Below are 23443 nucleotides of genomic sequence, written 5' to 3'. Positions count from 1 at the left end.
TCTTCTATCCTTGTTTATAATTTTAGATTAAGATGCAAGTGACCTGATATTACAAATTAAAAATTTATAGACACTTCTCAGCACAGAGCAACTGTATTTGAAAGGTCAGTGATAATCAGAAGTATACCAACTGAACTCACCTATCATTTTTTTATCCTAAATCAGAGTATGGATATGGCATTCTATTAGGTACATGCCCAATAAGAAAGATTTTCAAAAGATATTCCTATACATCTCTGATGTGTAATTTTTATTCATATTTTACCTCAGACCCAGCTCCTAGGCTTCTAGAATAATTTTCTATTTCATTTTTAGGAAGGTGTCCTGTTTCCCTTGTATAGTGTCTGTGATTATTCTCCTATTCTAAAAACCTTTCATTCATCAGTCTCGTTGCATATATGTCTTGTCTATGTTACTACAGTAGCCTTTAATCAATGAACCCATAAGTATCCTCACAAGTGTATACTAATCACTTTCATGTTAGTAAGTCTCATGATGCTCTGGGTAGGGGTAATAAACTCAAATGCAAAGCAACCTAAATGTCCATCAAAAGAAGAATGGATAAAGAAGATGTAGTACATATATACAATGGAACATTACTCAACTGTAAAAAAAAAAGAATGAAATAATGTCATTTGTCACAACATGGATTCACCTACAGATTGTCATACTGAGTGAAATAAGACAAAGACAAATATTTGATATCCCTTATACATGGTATCTAAAAAAAGGGTATAAATGAACTTACTCACAAAACAAAGAGTCACGGATATAAAAAACAAACTTATGGTTACCAGGGTAGAAAGGTGGGGGGATAAATTGGGAGATTGAGATTGACATATACACACAACTGGTAATATGTATAAAATAGATAACTAATATGGACCTCTGTATAGCACATGGAACTCTACTTAATACTCTGTAATGACCTGCATGAGAGAAGAATTTGAAAAAGAATGGTATATGTATGTGCTCAGTATTTTCAGTTGTGTCTGACTCTTTGTGACCCCATGGACTATATAGCCCACCAGGCTCCTCTCTTCATGGGATTATCCCAACAAGAATACTGGAGTGGGTTGTCATGTCCTCCTCCAGGGGATCTTTCCAACCCAGGGATCAAACCCACATCTCCAGCAGCTCCTGCATTGACAGGCTGATTCTTTACCACTTGAGACACCTGGATATATGTTTATGTATAACTGAATCACTTTGCTGTATGTACAGCAGAAACTAACACAACAGTGTAAATCAACTATTCTCCAATAAAAATTTTAAAAGCCCTCAAATATATTTACTGGCCAAGAAGGTAATAGAACATATGAAATTAAAAAGTAACATGAAGTGGTAGACCTTTGGCAAATTGGGGAATACATGCTCTGCCTAAAGACACTTAAATTTGTTTAAGAACATGATGCTAGCCCAATAGAGCACACACAGCGTTGAGTTTTTTGGGGTCTGTGGATTTTGATTTTCTCTCCTACCATTTAGACAATAATAAGACAATACAGATCTCTCCCTTTTAAAACACCAATACAAAGATTAGTGGTCAGTTGTTTACTCCTGACTATGGGAAATAGATGGGGAAACAGTGGAAACAGTGCCAGACTTTATTTCTCTGGGCTCCAAAATCACTACAGATGGTGACTGCAGCCATGAAATTAAAAGATGCTTACTCCTTGGAAGGAAAGTTATGACCAACCTAGCTAGCATATTCAAAAGCAGAGACATTACTTTGCCAACAAAGGTTCGTCTAGTCAAGGCTATGGTTTTTCCTGTGGTCATGTATGGATGTGAGAGTTGGACTGTGAAGAAGGCTGAGCGCCGAAGAATTGATGCTTTTGAACTATGGTGTTGGAGAAGACTCTTGAGAGTCCCTTGGACTGCAAGGAGATCCAACCAGTCCATTCTGAAGGAGATCAGCCCTGGGATTTCTTTGGAAGGAATGATGCTAAAGCTGAAACTCCAGTACTTTGGCCACCTCATGCGAAGATTTGACTCATTGGATAAGACTCTGATGCTGGGAGGGATTGGGGACAGGAGGAGAAGGGGACGACAGAGGATGAGATGGCTGGATGGCATCACTGACTCAATGAACATGAGTCTCAGTGAATTCCGGGAGTTGGTGATGGACAGGGAGTCCTGGCGTGCTGCTATTCATGGGGTCGCAAAGAGTCGGACACGACTGAGCAACTGATCTGATCTGATGGCAAAAATAAGTACTCTAAAATGTTTTCTGATGAGAGTGCTGTTAGCTAAAATAATAAAATTACTATTAACTGAGAAGCAGTTGTCATTACCAGACTGATCTACCAGAGCCATATGGCATGTTGAATTCCTAAGAACGCTTATGATTATATTGCTGCTTATTTTTTATTACAAATTAATTGTTTGAGGGCTCTTGTGTGCAGATTCTTGCTCTGTGTACTTACTAGCAATCATTAGATATGGTGTTTGTTTTCTATAGTGTTGACTCCAAATTCAACCCAATGCTCTTCAAATTGTTGTCCCCCAATTCAGCCCAAATTCAGAAGGAATGCTCAATTTACCACCACTGAGAAGGAGCTGATCTCAAAAGAATAATGGGAAAGAACAACAGCTGCTTTAAACAAATCTTACAAACACAATTTAGCACAGACACTGAACAGGAAGAGAAAATAAAGACTGACTAATCGCCAGTGGGCCAGCGTGTGCCCTGGAGCGTTGAATCTGGAAAGTATTAATTTCTATTTTTCTCTCACCTCCCCAAAGGTTCAGTGACTACATTGATGTCTGGAGAAAAATCCACACAAGATGCATTTTCATCGCAGCATCTGGTTCCCTGGGAACTCTGCTGCTTGCTTTCTCACTGCATTTAACCTTTCGTCTGAAGTATTGTTTTGGCAGCCAAAGAAATGTCTGCATTACTTTGTGTTTTTAAGAATCCTACTTTCTCTTTGCTCATAAAATCTGCAACCTGGTGTGGGGATGTTTGAAATGTTTCCTGAGCCCATACATTTGGGGGAGAGTAATGGAACAATTCACTTTAGATCCACCCATATTTAAGTCCTCATCCCACCCAGGTATCAGGGTTTCCTTTTGTAGTTAAAACCACAAACCCTCTGGTGACCAGTGAAATCATGTCTTTGTCGTCTTTGTCCTATAAATGAGGTAGCTATTAATTAGATCTTGAATCTTTTGTGAAAATAATCCAAAACGAAGCGAATATAAAAAGGAAAACCTCTAGAGTTTTTTTAAGTGTAAAAGTACTCAAGTTTGACAAATACTTTAGATTTATGACACTATTATTGGCATCAAACCTACATGTTTTATTATATTAAAAACATCTTTTAAAAAGCAATCACTTTAAAAAGAGTGTGAAGAACCCAAAATATGTAACTCTTGAATAAACTTGTTCTTTTGATGAACCAGAACCAAACATGTTACATAATGTTAATAAGATAAAACCACAATCAGTGGTCTTCCTCTTCCAAACAGAGGTGACTTCTCAAAATGGCATGGCCTAGTTACACCATTTTCAGTGTTAAAAATCATGGGGAGGATCATAGCCACAATGATTAAAGTTTTCCAAAGAATGTTCTATAAATCCTTGTAACAACAATTTCACTATTTCAATTCTAGGCTGTGGGAAGATTTCAAAGGGTTTAGTTTTTTTTTTTTTTTTTTATTCTTAAATTGTTCATTCTGTTTTTTCAAACAGAGCATTTAGGAAATGATCCTGTAGCAATTTAATGAAAATAGCAAGATCCATTAACTTCACACTGAATAATATGTAAACCTCGATGTTTAATTAGTCTTTGACTCTGTAAATTACAAAATACTTTTCTAGTCATTTGCTGCTGCTGCTACTAAGTTGATTTAGTTGTGTCTGACTCTTTGCAACTCTATGGACTGTAGCACGCCAGGCTCCTCTGTTTTCTCCAGGCAAGAATACTGGAGTGGGTAGCCATTCCTTTCTCCAGAGGATCTTCCCAACCCAGGGATTGAACCTGTGTCTCCTGCAGCTTCTGCATTGCAGGCAGATTCTTTTCCACTGAGCCACTAGGGAATGTGCATCAACCAAGGAATGGATAATGAAGATGTGGTACATATATACAACAGAGTATTATTCAGCCATTGAAAGGAATGAAATAATGCCATTTGCAGCAACTTGGATGGACCTAGAGGTTGTCACATGTTGTTGGAAGAGGGTGTTTGCTATGATCAGTGGGTTCCTTGGCAAAACTCTATTAGTCTTCACCTTGCTTCATTTTGTGCTCCAAGGTCAAACTTGATGGTTTCTACAGATATCTTTTGACTTCCTACTTTTGCATTCCAATCCCTTATGATGAAAAGGACATCTTTATTTTTGGTGTTAGTTCTAGATGGTGTTGTAGGTCTTAACAGGACTATTCAACTTCAGCTTCTTTCGCAATACTGGTTGGGAAGAAACTTGAATTATTGTGATGTTGAATGGTTTGCCTTAGAAATGAACTGAGATCATTCTGTCATTTTTGAGATTGCAAGCAAGTACTGCATTTTGGATTCTTGTTGACTATGAGGTCTACTCTGTTTCTTCTAAGGGATTCTTGCCCATGGTAGTAGATATAATGGTCATCTGAATTAAATTCACCCATTTTCATCCATTTTAGTTCACTGATTCCTAAAATGTCAATGTTCACTCTTGCCATCTCCTGCTTGACCACGTCCAATTTACCTTGTTTCATGGACCCAACATTCCAGATACCTATATAATATTGTTATTTATAGCACTGGACTTTACTTTCACCACCAGACACATCCAAAACTGCATGTTGTTTCTACTTTGACCCAGCCTCTTCTTTCTTTCTGGAGTTATTTCTCTACTCTTCCCCAATAAAATACTGGACAACTACTGACCTCATCTTCCAGTATCATACCTTTCTGCCTTTTCTTACCGTTCATGGGGTTCTCGAGGCAGAATACTGGAGTGTTTTGCAATTCCCTTCTCCAGTGAACCACATTTTGTCAAAACTATCCACCATGACCTGACCATCTTGTCCTTTTCATCATATGAGATTAGAATGCAAAAAAAGGAAGTCAAAAGATACCTAGTACAACAGGCAAGTTTGGCTTTGGAGTACAAAATTAAGCAGGGTGAAAGTTAACAGAGTTTTGCTAAGAAAATACACTGGTCATAGCAAACACCCTCCTCCAAAAATGCAAGAGATGACTCGACAGAAGGACATCACCAGATGGTCAATACTGAAATGAGATTGATTGTATTTTTTGCAGTCAAAGATTGAAAAGCTCTATACAATCAGCAAAAACAAGACCTAGAGCTGACTCTGGCTCAGATGACAGCTACATCTGCTTCACTGACTACATGAAAGCCTTTGACTATGTGGATCACAACAAACTCTGGGAAGTTGTTAAGAGATGGGAATACCAGACCACCCTACCTGTCTTCTGAGAAACCTGCATGCAGGACAAGCAGCCTCAGTGAGAATTAGATGTGGAACAATGGACTGATTCCAAATTGGGAAAGGAGTACATCAAGGCTGTCTGCTGTGATCCTGGTATTTAATTTATGTACAGAGTAAATCATGGGAAATGCTGGGCTGGATGAAGCACATGCTGGAATCAAGATTGCCAGGAGAAATATCAACAACTTCAGATATGCTGATGATACCACTTTAATGGCAGAAAGGGAAGAAGAACTAAAGAGCCTCTTGATAAAGGTGAAAGAGGAGAGTGGAAAAGCTGGCTTAAAACTCAACATTCAAAAACCTAAGATCATGGCATTCAGTCCCATCATTTCATGGCAAATAGAGGGGCAAACAATGGAAATAGTGACAGATTTTATCTTCTTGGCTCCAAAATCTTTGCAGATGGTGACTGCAGCCATGAAATTCAGACACATGCTATTTGGAAGAAATGCTATGACAATCCTAGATAGCATATTAAAAAGCAGAGACATCACTTTGCCAACAAACGTCCATATAGTCAAAGTTGTGGTTTTTCCAGTAGTCATGTACCGATGTGAGAGTTAGACCATAAAGAAAGCTGAGCATCAAAGAACTGATGCTTTCGAAGTGCGGTGCTGGAGAAGACTCTTGAGAGTCCCTTAGACTGCGGGGAGACAAGCCGGTCAATCTGAAGGGATATCATTGGAAGGGTTGATGCTGAAGCACTAATACTTTGACTACCTAATAGAGGCCGACTCATTGGATACAATCCTGATGCTGGGAAAGATTGAGGGCTAGAGGAGAAGGGTGCAACAGAGGATGTGATGATTGGATGGCATCACTGACTCAGTGGATGTGAGTTTGACCAAACTCTGGAAGACAGTGAAGGACAGGGAAGCCTGACGTGTTGCAATTCATGGTGTCACCAAGTCGAACATGACTTAGTGACTGAACAACAACAAGAGATTGTCATATTGAGTGGAATAAGTAAGACCAAAGAGGAGAAATATTATATGACATCCGTTATATGTGGGATCTAAAAAGAAATGATACAAATGAACTCATTTACAAAACAGCAAGAGACTCACAGACTCAAAGAACGAAGTTATACTTGCTGTGGGTCGGGGGTGGAAGAATGGGGGAAGGCATAGTTAGGGAGTTTGGGATGGACATGTACACACTGCTATATATCAAATGGATAACCAACAAGGACTTACTGTATAGCACAGGGAACTCTGCTAAATGTTAAATGGCTGCCTGGATGGAAGGGGAGAGTGGGAGTGAATAGATGCCTATATATGTACGACTGAGTCCCTTTGCTGTTCACCTTAAACTATCACAACACTATTAATTGGCTATACACAATACAAAATGGCTCAGATCATGAACTCCTTATTGGCAAATTCAAATTTAAATTTAAGAAAGTAGGGAAAACCACTTATGATTCAGGTAAGACCTAAATCAAATCCCTTATGATTATACAGTGGAAATGACAAATAGATTCAAGGGATTAGATCTGATAGAAAGAGTGCCTGAGAGAGACAGAGTGCCTGAAAAAATATGGATGGAGATTCATAACACTGTACAGGAGGTGGTGATCAAGGTCATCCCCAAGAAAAAGAAATGCAAAAGGGCAAAATGGTTGTCTGAGGAGGCCTTAAAAATAGCTGTGAAAAGAAGAGAAGCTAAAGACAAAGGAGAAAAGGAAAGTTATACCCATCTGAATGCAGAGTTCTAAAGAACAGCAAGGAGAGATAAGAAAGCCTTCCTCAGTGATCAATGCAAAGAATTAGAGGAAAACAATGGAATGGGAAAGACTAGAGAGCTCTTCAAGAAAACCAGAGATACCAAGGGAATATTTCATGCAAAGATGAGCACAATAAAGGACAGAAACAATATGAACCTAACAGAAGCACAATATATTAAGAAGAAGTGACAAGAATACACGGAAGAAGGATATAAAAAAGATTTTCATGACCCAGATAACCATGATGGTGTGATCACTCACCTAGAGCCAGACATCCTGGAGTGTGAAGTCAAGTGGGCCTTAGGAAGCATCACCACGAAAAAAGGTAGTGGAAGTGATGAATTCCAGCTGAGCTATTTCAAATCCTAAAAGATGATGCTGTTCAAGATGCTGTTCAATATGCCACCAAGTTTGGAAAACTCAGCAGTGGCCACAGGACTGGAAAAGGTCAGTTTGCATTTCAATCCCAAAGAAAGACAATGGCAAAGAATGTTCAAACTACTGCACAACTGCACTCATCTCACACACTAGCAAAGTAATGCTTAAAATTCTCCAAACTAGGCTTCAACAGCATGTGAACCGATAACTTCCATATGTTCAAGTTGGATTTAGAAAAGGCAGAAGAACCAGAAATCAAATTGCCAACATCCCCTGGATCACAGAAAAAGTAAGAGAATTCCAGAAAAATATCTACTTCGCCTTTATTGACTATGCCAAAGCCTTTGATTGTGTGGATCACAATAAACTGTGGAAAATTCTTCAAGAGATGGGAATACCAGACCACCTGACCTGCCTCCTGAGAAATCTGTATGCAGATCAGGAAGCAACAGTTCAAACCAGACATGGAACAATGAACTGGTTCCAAATTGGGAAAGGAGTCCAACAAGGCTGTATACTGTCACTGTGCTTATTTAAGTTACATACAGAGTACATCTCACAAACTGCCAGGCTGGATGAAGCACATGCTGGAATCAAGATTGCTGGGAGAAATATCAGTAACATCAGATATGCAGATGACACCACCCTTATGGCAGAAAGTGAAGAAGAACTAAAAAGCCTCTTGATGAAAGTGAAAGAAGAGAGTGAAAAAGCTGGCTTAAACCCCACATTCAAAAAATGAAGATCATGGCATCTGGTCCCATCACTTCATGGCAAATAGAGGGGGAAACAATGGAAACAGTGACAGACTTTATTTTCTTGGGCTCCAAAATCATTGCAGATGGTGACTGCAGCGATGAAATTAAAAGACACTTACTCCTTGAAAGAAAAGTTATGACCAACCTAGACAGCATATTAAAAAGCAAAGACATTACATTGCTGACAAAGTTCCATCTAGTCAAGACTATGGTTTTTCCAGTAGTCATGTATGGGCGTGAGAGTTGGACTATGAAAAAAGTGAGCACCGAAGAATTGATGCTTTTGAGCTGTAGTGTTGGAAAAGAATCTTGAGAGTCCTGTGGACTGCAAGGAAATCAAACCAGACAATCCTAAAGGAAATCAATCCTGAATATTCATTGGAAAGACTGTTGCTGACCTGATCTGAAGAACTGACTTCTTAGAAAAGACCCTGATGCTGGGAAATATTGAAGGCAGGAGGAGAAGGGGCCGACAGAGGATGAGATGGTTTGATAGCATCACTGACTCAATGGACTTGAGTTTGAGCAAGCTCTGGGACTTGGTGATTGGCAAGGAAGCCTGGCATACTGCAGTTCAGGGGCTCACAAAGAGTTGGACATGACTGATGGACTGAACTGAATACAAAGTAAAATATTGCATAGGAACCTGGAATGTCAGGTCCATGAATTAAGGCAAATTGGAAGTAGTCAAACAGGAGATGGCTAGAGTGAACGTTGACATTCTAGGAATCAGCAAACTAAGATGGACTGGAATGGGTGAATTTAACTCAGATGACCATTAAATCTACTACTGTGGGCAGGAATCCCTTAGAAGAAATGGAGTAGCCATCATGGTCAACAAAAGAGTTCGAAATGCAGTACTTGGATGCAATCTCAAAAACGAGAGAATGATCTCTGTTTGTTTTCAAGGCAAACTATTCAATATCACAGTAATCCAAGTCTATGCCCCAACCAGTAATGCTGAAGAAGCTGAAGTTGAACAGTTCTATGAAGACCTACAAGACCTTTTAGAACTAACACCCCAAAAAGATGTCCTTTTCATTATAGGGGACTGGAATGCAAAAGTAGGTAGCCAGGAAACACCTGGAGTAACAGGCAAATTTGGCCTTGGAATACGGAATGAAGCAGGGCAAAGGCTAATAGAGTTTTGCCAAGAGAACACATTGGTCATAGCAAACACCCTCTTCCAACAACACAAGAGAAGACTCTACACATGGACATCACCAGATGGTCAACACCAAAATCAGATTGATTATATTCTTTGCAGCCAAAGATGGAGAAGCTCTATACAGTCAGTAAAAACAAGACCAGGAGCTGACTGTGGCTCAGCTCATGAACTCCTTATTGCCAAATTCAGACTTAAACTGAAGAAAGTAAGGAAAACCACTAGACTATTCAGGTATGACTTAAATCAAATCCCTTATGATTATACAGAGGAAGTGAGAAACAGATTTAAGGGACTAGATCTGATAGATAGAATGCCTGATGAACTATGGACAGAGGTTTCTGAAATTGTACAGGAGACAGGGATCAAGACCATCCCCATGGAAAAGAAATGCAAAAAAGCAAAATGGCTGTCTGAAGAGGCCTTACAAATTAGGGTTAGGGTTAGGGTTACAAATAGCTGTGAAAAAAACAGAAGTGAAAACCAACGGAGAAAAGGAAAGATATAAGCATCTGAATGCAGAGTTCCAAAGAATAGCAAGGAGAGATAAGAAAGCCTTCCTCAGTGATCAGTGCAAGGAAATAGAGGAAAACAACAGAATGGGAAAGACTAGAGATCTCTTCAAGAAAATTAGAGATACCAAGGGAACATTTCATGCAAAGATGGGCTCGATAAAGGACAGAAATTGTACGGACCTAACAGAAGCAGAAGATATTAAGAAGAGGTGGCAAGAATACACAGAAGAACTGTACAAAAAAGACCTTCACAACCCAGATAATTGTGATGGTGTGATCACTCACCCAGAGTCAGACATCCTGAATGTGAAGTCAAGTGGGCCTTAGAAAGCATCACTACAAACAGAGCTAGTGGAGGTGATGAAATTCCAGTTGAGCTATTTCAAATACTGAAAGATGATGCTGTGAAAGTGCTGCACTCAATGTGCCAACAAATTTGGAAAACTCAGCAGTGGCCACAGGACTGGAAAAGGTCAGTTTTCATTCTAACCCCAAAGAAAGGCAATGCCAAAGAATGCTTGAACTACACACAATTGACTCATCTCACACGCTAGTAAAGTAATGCTCAAAATTCTGCAAGCCAGGCTTCAGCAATACATGAACCATGAACTTCCAGATGTTCAACCTGGTTTTACAAAAGGCAGAAACAAGAGATCAAATTGCCAACATCTGCTGGATCATGGAAAAAGCAAGAGAGTTCCAGAAAAACATCTGTTTCTGCTTTCTTGACTACACCAAAGCCTTTGACTATGTGGATCACAATAAACTGTGGAAAATTCTGAAAGAGATGGGAATACCAGACCACCTGGACCTGCCTCTTGAGAAACCTATATGCAGGTCAGGAAGCAACAGTTAGAACTGGACATGGAACAACAGACTGGTTCCAAATAGGAAAAGGAGTACGTCAAGGCTGTATATTGTCACCCTGCTTATTTAACTTATATGCAGAGTACATCATGAGAAACTCTGGGCTGGAAGAAGCACAAGATGGAATCAAGATTGCCGGGAGAAATATCAATAACCTCAGATATGCAGATGACACCACCCTTATGGCAGAAAGTGAAGAGGAACTAAAAAGCCTTTTGATAAAAGTGAAAGAGGAGAGTGAAAAAGTTGGCTTAAAGCTCAACATTCAGAAAACGAAGGTCATGGCATCTGGTCCCATCATTTCATGGGAAATAGTTAGGGAAACAGTGGAAACAGTGTCAGACTTTATTTTTTTGGGCTCCAAAATCACTGCAGATGGTGACTGCAGCCATGAAATTAAAAGAAAATTAAATACCTGTGGTGGACTCATTTTGATATTTGGCAAAACTAATACAATTTTGTAAAGTTTAAAAATAAAATAAAATTAAAAAAAAATAAAGTCCTTTCTTTTTTTAAAAAAAGAAAGAAAGAAAATTAAATTAAAATTAACTTTCCTTAGAAGGAAATTAAAAGAAAATTAAATTAAAATTAACTTTCCTTAGAAGGAAAGTTATGACCAACCTAGATAGCATATTTAAAAGCAGAGACATTACTTTGCCACAAAGGTCTGTGTAGTCAAGGCTATGGTTTTTCCAGTAGTCATATATGGATGTAAGAGTTGGATGGTGAAGAAAGTTGAGCACCGAAGAATTGATGCTTCTGAATTGTGGTGTTGGAGAAGACTCTTGAGAGTCCCTTGGACTGCAAGAAGATCCAACCAGTCCATCCTAAAGGAGGTCAGTTCTGGGTTATCATTGGAAGGACTGATGTTGAAGCTGAAACTCCAATACTTTGGCCACCTCATTTGAAGAGTTGACTCATTGGATAAGACCCTAATGCTGGGAAGGATTGAGGGCAGGAGGAGAAGGGGACAAGAGAGGATGAGAAGGCTGGATAGCATCACCGACTCGATGGACATTGGTTTGGATAGACTCCAGGAGTTGGTGATGGACAGGGAGGCCTGGCGTGCTGCAATTCATGGGGCCGCAAAGAGTTGGACACGACTTAGCGACTGACATGAACTGAACTGATGCATTATGTGGATATGAGTGGTGCATATTATCATAGATAAATATTAAGCTATAATATACCCTTGGAAAGCTTGTATGTTAACTAGCTATCCAAGGTAAACAATTGCATTTACTCTAAGTGAAAAACTATATCTCTTAAAGGGCTCTTAAAGAAACTAAGAAATAATGCTTTATTAAAAGTTTTAAAAGTTTATTCCATCTTTGATGGTAAGGTTAGAATATTCAAGTGTCAATTTTATTCAGTCAGTCGTATGCAATTTTAAAGGATTAGTCTATGCTTAATTTCATTTATGATTAATGTTTATCTAGCTCTGGTGGCTCCGCTGGTAAAGTATCTGCCTGCAATTCTGGAAACCTGGGTTCAGTCCCTGGGTTGGGAAGATGCCCTGGAGAAGGCAATGGCTACCAACTCCAGTATTCTTGCCTAGAGAATTCCTTGAACAGAGGAGCCTGGCGGGGTACAGTCCATGGAGTTGCAGAGTCAGACACGACTGAGCAACTAACACTAGCACTTTCATTTATCCTATTTGAACCTCATGCAAATAAAGAAATGTGGGCTCAAAAAATTTAATTGATATCCTTTATGGTCTTTGGGAGAAATAGTTGGAAATGGGGTTAAAATCCCTATGTTCTGACTCCAGAGCCCACAAAGCTGCCTGTTTCAGGTTTAAAAATAAAATAAAATAAAAACAAAGACACATAGAAATACATACATACATATATACCCAAATTTAAGTTAAAGTTTTACAAATTAACACAATATATATAAATGACTTCTATTTTAAGTTTTGTGTGTGTGTATAAAGCTGGTTATGACCCACATCTAAATTGATTTTCACAAATGGGCTATGACCACACTTTGAAAAGCTGTACCACAGAGTCTGTCATTGCAAGGTCATCTTGCAATAGTCTGTGTAGGTGCCAAGGGCACCATTCTCAGGGTGCTCTTGCTTTCAGGTTCTCATGTTGTCATCTGAAACTCTTAATACTTATTTTATCTTTGAACTTGTGTTTTGGAAGTGATGGCCAACAGGACAATGGAGCATGAAACTTGAGCAGAAAGAGGTGCAATCAGTATGTCCGCTGCTCCTTGCCCTCATTCATATATAGCACTCACGATGCCCCATGAGCACAGAATGCTGGTAAATTGACATTGGATGGGAATTCAGTGAGACTCCAAGTGAGGATGTGGTTAAGTATGCTTTGTCTATGACTGGGTAAATGGGGACAATGACAGCCTGGGGAGGTCATGCTTGCAATTTAAACCTGAATTTGCTTCAACTGTGAACGTGATGACATTCTAAGAATTACAAATTACCGAGTAGCCTTATCATATCCTTTCTTACTCATATCACTTCCCTGTATTAGCCAACCACTTATGCTGAAAATGATGACATAGAAGGAAAGGGAAAGATAGAGCAATCCAGAGTGCCTTTTCCTTTCAGTCTGTCCTTGATCATCAGTGGGTCAGAGAGAATGAGTGTTGGTAGAGAGTGTGTGTGTGTGTCAAGAAATGTAAAAAAAACAGTTTATTTAGTTTTGTGTAGTATATCTGATGTTCTGGTAAGAATGAAATACATAAACATGTATTAATTATGAAATACAAATTGTGTAATTTTGGTGATTCTGCAGATGAGTTACATATTATAATATTTTAATTTTAAACTGTCATTGCATAGAATAAAGATGAATAATAAAATTCATGCAAATAATTTAAAATTTCTTGTCTTAGAATGACATTAAATAGTAAATAAAAAAAAAACACATGATAAGTCAGTGAGGGAGAGAGACCACCAAAGAAAATGAAAACCTTTGTAGCACCTATACTGGCACAGTTTTCCTGGTTTTTGAATTTGGGGGTCTATCATTTTCATTTTCCTCTGAGATCTGAAAATTATGCAGCTGCCAGGAGTTGGGTTTACCACCCTCCCCAGTAGTATGTCCATGGCCTAATCTGTGGAACCTGTGTATATTACTTTATACAGCAAAAGAGTGAATATTACCTTATTTGGCAAAAGAGTAAACAATAACTTTTATGACATAAGATGTGGTTAAGTTTAGGGTCTTAAGAGGAGGAGCTCCTCCTGGATTATCTAGGTGGATCCTAAGTCCCTAAATACAATCAATGAATCCTTATAAGATGGATATACAGAGAAGAGGAGGAGACAATGGGACCATGGCTTGGGATGATGCAACCAAAGCCAAGGAGGGCCTGGGGCCCCTAGAAGCTGGAAGACACAGAACAGAAACAACTGTAGGGCCTCTCATTAGAGAACAGCCCAACAGACACCTGGATTTTAGACTTCTAGCTTCCACAACTGAGAGATAAAAAAATATTGTTGTTGTAAGCCATCCAGCTTGTGGTAATTTATTTTAGAGCCCTAGGAAACTAACACCCTGACTCTTTCACTGAACTTCCTTTCTCAAACTAGGTGTGTGGACCTTAGCATGGAGGTCCACCTCTTCTCTAGTTGCTCTGCATCATCTTGCATCACCCAGATGATAATTTCTGATCATTTTACATGCTAGTTTTACCCCTTTATCTTGTCTCTGAGATCTAAATTCCTTGGGAATAAAGAACATGTCTCAAAGACTGTGCCCTCTAGACTGTCTTGGACAATACTAGTTTTATAGAAAATTGTCAGTGGATTCCTATTGACTGACCATAGGCTTGAAATACTGATGAGGTTTTTATTTTATTCTTATATTTTTCTCTTTAACATTTAGATGACTCGTACGTACTAAGTTGCCTCAGCCATGTCTGACTCTGTGCAACTCTATGGACTGTAGCTCCCCAGGCTAGCTCTGTCCATGGGATTCTCCAGGCAAGGACACTGGAATGGGTTTCTGTGTTCTCCTCCAGGGGATCTTCCTGATCCAAGGATCGAACCTGGATCTCTTATGTCTCTTGCATTGGCAGGAGGATTCTAATCTCTCTTCCCTACGTGAACAGCAAAACCTTTAAAACTGAATCTCAGACAAATTTATTTTAACAAAGTGACTATTTTACAAAAGTGATTTACAAGTGATTGAAATCCAAATTGTTTAATAACCTTACATTTCTATTAAAGAACGTCAGTCTCAGGTAGCATGTATACTAGAGGCCTTTCTGCTGTTGTGTCAGATACTGTTGGTTTGATTACATACAGTAGAATTTAAGGCTAACAGGGAGGTATTTGGGGACAAGGACTTTTCTATATTCTTTGAATCACAACTTGGAATGGAGCACACAGTAGACACAGTGTACATACCTTATTTAAAGCATACATGGATTTTAAATTTTTTTTAATCATGTGGAATTTTTTTAGACAAACTTAGTTCAGCAAATATGTATTGAGTATCTTTTTTGGGAGGCACCCTTACTAGTTAGCTGTGGGGTACACAAAAATGAGTAAGACACAGTTCCTGTCCTGAAGTGACTGACTTTCTAGGAGGGTTCAGCAGCTACATAAATAATTTCAATCTGGTAACTAACACACACATACACATATATGCTATAGGCATGCTAAGGAAGAAAATAATTCAGAAAGGAATGATTGAGGAAGAGTCATCAGAGACTGTGATATTCGGCCCATATCTCAAAGAATGGTAGTTTTGTCACTAGCCAAACAATTTTAGAGGAAGGATATTCTAGGAAGAGAGCTCACGCAAGCAAGGAGAATGTAAGTACTGTGGTATCTACAGGGCCCTGATAATATATTGATAAAGTTTCTAGAGGCTGTGTGTGGATAAGATGTGGTAGGAGATGTGACTTAAAAAGGTGTTTGAATTCAATCACTCAGAGCCTTGAACACTGAGCTAAGAAAATCATACTTTACCCTGTAGGATGCAAGAAATTTTGCAGGGTTTTGAGCAAAGGAAACATGTCACCTAAACTTTGTGCCATGTTACTGAGGCATGGGTTGAAGAGATAAGGATTTAATTGTAAAGGGAGCTATTACATAGATTTAATGAAGAGATTGCAACAGCATAGGTTTGGAAAGTAGCTTGAGAGATATAATGAAAGAGATAAAGTTGTCTGAGAGATAATTAACAAGTGGAATCAACAGGTCTTAGTGACTAATGAGATATGAGCATAGACTTGAGTGAGAGAGACGTCCAATAAAAGTGTCCTGAGAACAGTGTGATTAGATGAAGCACGTAGGAAACATAGGGGAAGGTACAGTTCTGGAAAGAAACTCTTCCAGAGTGTAAGTTCAGGACATGGTAGTTTTGAATTACCAGTAAATATTTTGAATTGGAGCTCAGTAGATATAAAATTTGCAGTCATCAGTGTGGAGAATGTGTTTGAAGCCACCAGAGAGAGTGAGAACCCAGGAAGAAAGTACAGAGTGAGAGGAAAGGAAGGAAAGAAGGGGAGGATTTCATTGTAGTCAATTTACCTTGGCATCCCTGAATGCTCCTGAAATTCAGAGCCCCCCCCCCCAAATTTTAGTCAGGTTTTTAGAGTATAAATTTATACAGTAAAATTCATTCTTGAACATGTACAGTTCTATGAGTTTGATGGCTACATACAGTTGTATAACCATGACCAGAATCAAGACCTAGAGCATTCCTATTTCTGTCTAAAAATTCCTGTATGCCTCTAGTAGTTAATTATCTCCTCACACTAGCCCCTGGGTAACAACTAGTTATTTTTCTAATCCAATATTTTTGTTTTTTCAGAATGTCTTATGAATGGAATCATAGCAACATGCAATTTTTGAGTTTGGCTTCCTGTATTTAATTGAAGGCAGGAGGAGAAGGGGATGACAGAGGATGAGATGGTTGGATGGCATCACCAACTCGATGGACATGAATTTGAGCAAGCTCTGGGAGTTGGTGATGGACAGGGAAGCCTGGTGTGCTGCAGTCCACGGGGTTGCAAAGAGATGGACACGACTGAGCAACTGAACTGAACTTGAGATTTATCCAAGTTGTTCGAGTATCAGTAGTCCATCCCTCTTTGTGGTGAGCAGTATTCCGTGTACAGACACCACAGTTTGTTTAACCATTCACCACTTGACATACAATCGGGTTGCTTCCAGTTCTTGCTGATTATAAATAAAGGTCCTATAAACATTTGCATACAGACTTTTGTGGAAACACAGCTCTCATTTTTAGGGGTAAATCTTAAGAGTGGGGATTGCTGGATGGTATGGCAGGTCTAAATTTAATTTTATGAGAAACTGCCAAACTGTTTTCCTGAGTAGGTATTCCGTTTTGCATTCTTCTTGGCAGTGACTGGGCTTCCCAGGTGGCTCTAGTGGTAAAGAACACGCGTGCCAATGCAGGAAACATAAAAGACATGGGTTCGATCCCTGGGTTGGGAAGGTCCCCTGAAGGAGGAGGAGGGCATGGCAACCCACTCCAGTATTCTTGCCTGGAATATCCCATGGACATAGGAGCCTGGTAGGCTTCAGTCCATAGGGTTGCAAAGAGTTGGACATGACTAAAGCAACTTTGCACACACGGCAGTGACTGAGAATTCTACTGCTCTTCATTCTTGTCAGCACTTTGTGTTGTTATTTATCCTCCTTTAGGTGTGGGTTGTATCTCACTGCAGTCAATTTTTTGTGTGTGTTGGAATATGTGCACTTGTTTGGGAAAGGGGTCTGTAACTCCATCAGATTCTTAAGGCTCGTGAACTTGAAGGTAAAGAATCATCAATTTATGAGCTTGGAGAATGAAGAGAGGTCAGAAAAGCACATTGAGAAGATTAGAGAAGAGTTTAAGAATAGAGTCTGCAATGCAGAGGGAAAAACAAAGTGTATAACATGAACTAAGAAAATGATGCTGTACTTAGTAAGGGAAGAGTCCTGCTCATCTCTGAGATGCCTTTTCAGTGGAGTGGAGGGGAGCAGGTGAAAAACACGAGAGAGCCAGTTTAAAGCAGAAATGAAAAGGAAGGAGGTGCAGGCAGCACATGCAGACTGTTCCTCTAAATACCAGCATAAAGGATTCCTCTAAATGTCCAAGCCTCTCCCTGTTGCTGGAAAAATCACTTCTGGGGAGTCCTAGAAGAGGTAATTTTGATAACAGTGAGCAGTGTTATTGGTATGAACATTATTTTTTAAAATGTGGTTCTTCAGTGTACACTAGATTTTACTGGCACTGACTTCATATTTTCCTGAGAAGCAAATCCGTTCTACCACTGATGCCACTGACTTGGCTGGAAAGAACTTTCGGGCACACAGAGCGTTATTGTGGCTGAAAAAGCTTTCCCTAAGCTCATGTCCAAGAGTTTTACAACATGCAGTAGTGTGCTGTCAGGACATTTTACAAGTCAGCTGACGCGAGCTGCAGGGCCACAATCATTACCCTTTCTCAACGGCCTGCTGCTGGGCGCAACCTCAGCTAATCTATCTGGACATTTCCCCAAACACAGAAAAGATGAGTGCACTGAAATACAGAGGCAGTCAGCATGTGGTCAGTCAGGATTCACTGCTATGCTTTCCGTCTCTGTGTAGAGTATGAGAAAAGTTGTGGAAGAAGAGGAGACAAACATTTAGTAAAACTCAGACATCCTCAGAGAACAGTTTTCTTAGTCATGAGGTATAATGTGAATATATAAGAGCGATCCATTCCTGAGTCTGTCTGTCTGCTCTTGGAGCACACTGAAGAAACTAGGAAGCAGAAAATATGCAAACATACTCTCCCCTACCATTTCTGCTTAGTGTTTCTCTCTGTCTCTCTCTTATACATACACACTCAGCCTACATATTTTGATTCCTTCTAGCTCCATATTCAATCCTCTTGTGTTCTCATTTGGAAATGGGCCAGGCAGATACATGGTATTAGGGCTGTGAGTAGCTTGTCCTCCACTAGTTCACCTCTAAGGCAGCTAGAAAAAGAGTATCACATTCATGCCATTACAAGACTGGAAATCTTGTCCAATGTCTACTTTCTCTCCTTGACTAGTCTTAGATGTTAGATTCACAATTCCACTTGATTTACACATCAATGCTCTATCTCAGAACAGATCACAAAATAGGTCACTGCAACAAGTGTGGTCCCCTGGGAAAAGCATAGGACCCAAGAGATGGGTTTGAGACACAGTTCTGTTATGTACCAGCTATGCTATGAGCCAGTTACTGAATTTTCCTTTCCCAGGATTTTCTTCAATAAGAGGGAAACAAATAGCTTCTAATTCATCCTTCATCTTATATTGGGTGCTCAAACAATGTTGTAGAAGTTCATATGACCTCTAGAGAGTTTGAAAGTAATTGCTATTATCACTAATAATAGTTGCTGTTATCACTCTCTACAAACTGGCAGCCTTGGCTTCACTCTGACCGCTCCTCCCTGTGAGCTGGCATTGGTGCTTCCTTGCCTAGGAATTCTGCCCTCTTCTCTTCCTTGCCATTTCTTCTATCTCCTACAAACAGACTTAAACTCATATTGCAAACTGTACTTCCTAACTTAGACATTCTTACAGCAGACAAGTTACCATACTTGCTGGGATCTGTGGCTCTCTCTCTCTTTTTTTCTCTCCACTTTATCATTAGGAGTCAGGATAATCTTTTCAAAACAACCTCTCCCCTGTACCATTTACTCCTCTTTTCTCCATAGCATCAATTTTAGTCAATTGGTGGATGCTCTTGAATGGAGAATTTAGGGAAGCACTAATATAAGTGAACCCCCCCTACCCCCCAGGCCACAAGGTGAATTAGAGTTGCAGCTTCCTGATTTATGTGAGCACAGATAGTTATTTTCCTGAAATGGGTACTCCACAAACACTCCCAGTCTCTGTTCAACCATTTTCTAACAATGCTCCTTCTGGATTTACCTGATAATTAAGGTTTAAAAAAAAGTTTATGTAAATGAAAGCCCTTATCATTGCAGAGTTTTAGACAAAGCCTTACATAGTCAGAGTGGTAGCAACAGAAAACTTGTCAAGGTGTATGATAGATAAGTTCGCTTATGGGAAACCAAGTCCTAAGATGTCAATGCAAATCAGGTTTTTCTAGCAGAACTGGAGCTACAAACTACCATTTGCCTCAAGATATCCCATCCATTCTAATGTGAATGGTATGCTTGGGCCAAGGATGAATGTGACTCTTTAGGATTTCGACTTTGAAATAACGGTTGAAGAGTTGTTTTATGTTGATCATCACATGACTGAATTATAGACTATGGTCTCTTCTTGCTTCAGAGTTCCCTTGAGGAATAATTTGTTGCTTATATTCTCTGATCTGCACAGTGTCAAAAAATGTTAAAAGTGGAATGATGATAGGGTGATGATACACATCAAAGAAATCCTGTTATTTTTGCCTTTTATTAGACCAAATTGGGTATTTTTTTTTAAAACCATGATTTGACAAACTATTTCTATGCACACAGAGTCCATTAGATAAAAAGTATTGGTAAATATTTGCTGTTCTGTCACTAAATCATGTTTGATTCACTAAATCATGTTTGATTCTTTGCAACCCCATGGACTGCAGCACGTCAGGCTTCCCTGTCCTTTACTAGCTCCTGGAGCTTGCTCAAATTCATGCCCATTGAGTTGGTGATGCTATCTAACCATCTCATCTTCTGCTGCCCTCTTCTCCTTTTGCCTTCAATCTTTCCCAGCATCAAGGTCTTTTCCAATTAATTTCTCACAGCAGGTGGCCAAATATTGGAGTTTCAGCATCAGTCCTTTCAATGAATATTCAGGATGGATTTCCTTTAGGACTGATTTCCTAGGCTTGATTTCCTTACAGTTCAAGGGACTCTCAAGAGTCTTCTCAAGCACGACAATTGAAAGCACCAATTCTTTGGTGCTCAGCCATATTACATAAGTGAAATTATATAAGATCAGTTTTTATGAATGTCAAGTCAGCTGCAAGATACTCATTTGTTAACATGACCTTTCTCCCCAGCTCTTTATTTAGAAAATGGGTCTTATGCTATTTCAAATCTCAGTTGGAGAGCAAAGAGTGAACAGTCCTCTAAAAGATCTAGAGATGGAATTGAATTCGAACTTCTCAAAACTTTAACAATTTCCCTTTCCCATTTTATCTACCTGTGAGGTCTCCAAATTGCTGTGGGATTAGATTAGCCCTGGAATCAACACTAGCTCCTGGGGCCTCAGAGAGATGTGCTGTTCCAGTCCTAAGTTTTACTGAGGCAAGCTCACCCTAGAGAGGTAAATAAGTTGGCCTTGCTTTGGGTATCTATGCTGGGAAGGCTTTATTTTGCATACTTGGTTACTTTTTAATTAAAGTGGTGATTTACTATATCTGCTCACACTTCTCTTCCAAAAGAAAGCTGCCCAGAATTTTCAACATCACAACTGAACCATTTTGTGGCAACTTCATTCACCTGTCAAGCTTACCTTGAGGGATATTTGTCAGCATGATGATCACCATGGGAGCTGCCCATGAGCACTCTCACTGATGTTTCATCCCTACCACTCCAGTAGGCAAACCCTCTCTGACTTTGCCAGAGAACAACAGGCTACTGATTGAGTGAAAAATAAATGTCTTTGTAGAACCTTCTTTCTTAGAAGCAAAGTATCTTTTGGTATAACAGCTAGGACTGAAAACACGATGTATCAGCAATGAAAATGAACAATGTAGGTCATGCATTTTCACCCATCCTTGACTTTTTTGGGATTAGCTTTATTGAAAATGAGCCAAAGCACCTTTCAAAGCTCAGCTGAATTTTGAGAGTCAGTATGGAGTATATAATGTAGAAAATTATTTTCTGAGAAGAGGTGATTCTTGGGGAAACCTAGACACAGAGCTATGGAATAGCTAACACCCAGCTAACTACAATCTGGGCAATCATTTATAGAATGATTCATGAATGTCAAATAGAAGGGAAAAGTTCACCTTTAAAACCATTAGCCCAATGATAAGATCTTGAAGAATTTCATCCAAAGCACCATTCCCTGCCTATTGAGAGTCTTTTAATGTTTGTGGGAGATAACCTCTTGACTTTCTTTTTCTGCAATATGCCTTGTCTGGTGAGCCTAGAGTTTGGCACAAAAAGATAACACCTTCCCTCCTGTGGACTTTGACAAATTCAAGTTCTGAGTCTACTGAAACCATGTATTCTTATCCAAAGAAATCTAAGAATCAGCATGTTCTTTTTAGTTAAATTAGTCACTCTCCAATCTTTGCTTAATTTTTGTCATAGCACTGTTATGGCAGTTATTGGCAGTTTTAGCAAAGATTATGGCATTATTAATAAAGTTAAAATTAATAATGATTTTAACCTTGTGTGGTTTTGTGAAATTCAATAACAATGAATACCGTTGACCCTTGAACAACATGGGAGTTGGAGGGGATTTACGGTGTCAACCATCCCTGCAGTTGAATGTCAGTTGTAACTTGTTGTTCAGTTACTAAGTCAAGTCTGACTATTTGCAACTTCATGGACTGCAGCATGTCAGGCTTGGCTGGACATGTATTCAGTTCCCTGTATCTGTAGTTCTGCACCAGCAGATTCAACATACAAGGATAGCATAGTACTATATTTTTAAAAATCCACATATAAGTGGACTTGGGAGGTTCAAACCCATGTTGTTCAAGGGTCAACTGTATAAACAACTTTGAGATCTGGAGGCAGGGGAGGCACTTTTCACACATGCGGTTAATACTGATGACCAGTGAGTTAATGTATGAAAACCACATAGCACTTGATACATAGTAAATGCTCATTTCAATGACCTGGTTTTCCAATCTCTCCATCTTGTGTCCTCAAAAGGGGCTTCAATTATTACATGTTCATAGCTATTATATGGTTTCAACTATTCTCTGATGTTGGAGCAAAAGCTTCAAGTACAGCATGAAAGTAAAACTCAAATTTCCATAGCTTCAAAACAGACTAATTATTTATGTTAGCAATGACTGTGAAAATTTATAATGTCTTTGAAATCAAGGCATTGGTTTCATACTACCTTAGATGACTCTTTCTGGAAACATGCTTCTATTCCTGAGAGCATCAGCCTTTCTAGGCCCTTTGTTTCTGTCTAACCAAATAGCTGGGGATATTTGCTTCATAATCTCTTGAATCACTGGAAACCTATAATTGACAGGAGAAATATCAGCTTCCTCAGTCTCTGAACCCTCTCTTTCCTCATTGAAGTGGAATTCATTTGTGTCATGGAGATTGTAGAGGAAAAGCAAATGCACTGAAAAATTCGTGGTATTTCGATCAGTTGTGATTAACATGGCTTACATGTATTAGGCTATGTGGCAACTACTTTGCAAACATTTCTGTTAATCCCCATAACATTGTTGCTAAGAAATATTATCAGCTTCACTTACAAATGAAAAAACTAAGGCACAAAGAGGTTAACTATTATTTATTTGTCCAAGGCAATCTCTTGAGATGCTAAGGAGGGAATTTAAATGTAGGTCATCTGAAAGTGGAACTGTGGTCTACAGACCAGCACCCTTGATTCACTGACAGCAGTGAATCAAGAGAAGGAACAGCTACAGGAGAGTGCTCACCAACACGCTAATCCAGTGGGCCTTTCCCCAGCAG

Source organism: Bubalus kerabau, chromosome 9 (assembly GCF_029407905.1).
Source record: "Bubalus kerabau isolate K-KA32 ecotype Philippines breed swamp buffalo chromosome 9, PCC_UOA_SB_1v2, whole genome shotgun sequence".
Classification (NCBI taxonomy): domain Eukaryota; kingdom Metazoa; phylum Chordata; class Mammalia; order Artiodactyla; family Bovidae; genus Bubalus; species Bubalus kerabau.
This window is presented reverse-complemented; position numbering follows the sequence as displayed.